The 2,644-nt window shown below is 43.4% G+C and overlaps 1 pseudogene; it reads right to left on the bottom strand.

Moving 5' to 3' along the window:
• Nucleotides 1-381: 381 nt before the first annotated feature.
• LOC114008376 (40S ribosomal protein S27-like pseudogene) lies at nucleotides 382-2,016 on the bottom strand (annotated as a pseudogene).
• Nucleotides 2,017-2,644: the final 628 nt, after the last annotated feature.

Here is a 2,644-nt window from a genome sequence, read left to right as displayed (position 1 = left end):
GTCCCAGAAGGATTTATTTAATTAAGCTTTCTTTCTTTTCTTTTATTATTTATTCATTTTTCTGTAGAGTGCATGTGCTCGCCAGAGAAATAGAGAGAAAGTGAAAAAAAGCACCCCGAAGGGAATATGTCCATACTGCAATCTTCCATTTCTGTTTTCTGGATTTGGGGCATGCATGCATGCACACCTGCCTGGCAGGTCTTTCTTTTTTTTTACTCATAATCAAAACTTTATTGAAAAACTGAAAACATAGGAAGTCATTGTTGTGTTCCTTACAAAATCAAACATAATTACATTACCTTGGCAGATTAACTAGAGTTACTGAACTTATGATAAGGCTTTCTGTGAGAAAACAACACATCCAGCAAGTTGCGTAGGTCATTAGTGTTGCTTTCTTCTAAATGAACAACCTTCTGTGAGTCTGGCCTTTCCCCGGGTTGGAGGGCACAGCACTGGTGAACACCTGACACACAGAACCACTGTCTGAGCATGACTGAAGACCGTAGTGATCTTGTAGCAGCCTGGACATTTTACAGCCATGAAGAATTTGGACTTTGAACTAGCCATTTCTTTTTATGTTTTTTTCTTTTCCTCTTCCAAGGACGGATGTAGTAAATCTCTAGCCAAAGGCGTCTTGATCCCTTCACGAGCCCCCGACTGTCCAGATCTGTCCCTGGTGTGTCTTTCAACCCACTGGGCCCAGGACTTGAACCATGCAGTTGGACATGTGGGATCCAGCTGCCTTAACCACCATTGCTGGTGGTTTAGGCCGGCCCTATACCTTATTTCTAAATTAATGCAATATTTTGTCTTCATTGTTTAGCAGATTCTCTAACATTGGAACAAATATTTCTTCATTTAATTGATATCGGGACCAGCAGTTAGCGTAATGGCTATGTCTCTGAACTCCCATGTAGTCGACCGCAGTTCGAGTCCTGGACCTGGTGGCTTAAAATCACGCCGGGCGCATGTGCGTGTGTGCCCAAGATCCTGAGAGGAGAATGGAGAAGGGATTACGGCGTGGCCATCCCCCCTGGGGGGTGATTTCTTGCTTTGTGTCTCTCTGTCTCTCTCTGTCTTTCTGGCAAGTGCATGCGCCCTATAGCAAAAACTTCTAAATAAATAAATAAATAAATAAGAGAGAATGGTCATGCCGAAATCATTTCACTGATACCAAGTTTTCAGATTAAAACAAAAGAAATACATATATATGGCTATTGCATGTGTTAAAAAATAAAACAAGCTCAATTTCTCAATTCTTTCGATTCTCTGTTCATGTATCACTTGGCAAAAAGAAAAATTGGCAATTTGATAATATTTTGTCCTGTGGAGTGTATGAGGAAACAGGTGGTCTCATGTGCTGTTGTTGTGAATGTTAGTGGCTGTTTTTTTTCCTTCTTTTTTGGAGAGGTTTTTGCTATAGGGCACGTGTGCTCACCAGAAAGACAGAGAGAGACAGAGAGACAGAAAGCAAGAAATCACCCCCCAGGGGGGACGGCCAAGCTGCAATCCCTTCTCCTCCATGCACCTCTCAGGATTTGGGCATGCACCCGCGCCTGGCGTGAGTTTAAGCCACTGGGTCTGGGACTCAAACCGCGGTCAACTACATGGGAGTCCAGCAACGTAGCAATTACACCATCTGCTAGTCCCCACACACTGTATTTTGATCTAGAAGGATTTATAAGAAGCTATTAATCTTTGAGGAGAGGGACTATCTGGAAAGGGAAAATCTCTTGATTTTCAGTGTGTCTTTTTTTTTTTTTTTTGCTAGAGGGTGTGTGCATTTGCTAGAGAGATACAGAAAGAGAGAGAAAGGGAAAGTAAGAAATCACCCCCCATAGGGGATGGCCACACCGCAATTCCGTCTCTCCATTCTCCTCTCAGGATCTCAGGATTTTGGGTACACAAGCACACATGCCCGGCATGTTTTTCTAGCTACCGGGCCCAGGAATTGAACGTTTCAGTCAGCCATGTGAGATGCAATGCTTTAACCACCATGCCACCTGCTAGTCCCATCGTGTTCCTCTGCACTCAGTTTTTCTGTTTTAGCCAGAAAGGCTTTCCTGGGTAGCATGTTATGGGCCCTTTCGGTTTTCTGTGTACTATTTTTTTTCTTTTAGAGATATTTTTGCTATAACGAGTGTGTACTAGCTGGAGAGATAGAAAGACAGAAAGTGAGAAATCATCCCCTGGGGAGGATGGCCATGCCTCAGTCCCTTCTCTTCCATTCTCCTCTCGAGATTTTGGGCACGCACGTACACACGCCTGGTGTGAGTTTGAAGCTGCCAGATCCCGGACTTGAACCACAGTTCACTATGTGGGTATCCAGTGATGTAACCATTATGCCATCTGCTGGTCTCCTATTTTATTTTTTTTTTATTCTAATATATCGGGGCTGGCAGGTGATGCTGGTCTCCCACATGGTCAACCATGGCTCAAATCCCAGACCCAGTGGCCCCCAAATCACAACAAATAAATTTATCTATGAATAAGTAAATGTTTTTAAAAAAACATTTAAGACTTATGATATACTTAAGCCAAGAAAGGGGAGAGTTATTGGAAAGATGCTGAGACACCTCATTCAATCCAATGGGTGTTGGATAACCAGCCGGGATGAGGCGAGGACTCCCTGAGACCAGGCACT

This window comes from Tupaia chinensis, unplaced genomic scaffold (genome assembly GCF_000334495.1).
Source record: "Tupaia chinensis unplaced genomic scaffold, TupChi_1.0 Scaffold000330_1, whole genome shotgun sequence".
Lineage (NCBI taxonomy): Eukaryota > Metazoa > Chordata > Mammalia > Scandentia > Tupaiidae > Tupaia > Tupaia belangeri.
Note: the sequence above shows the minus strand (reverse complement) of the source record. Positions and strands in the feature narration are given on the sequence as shown.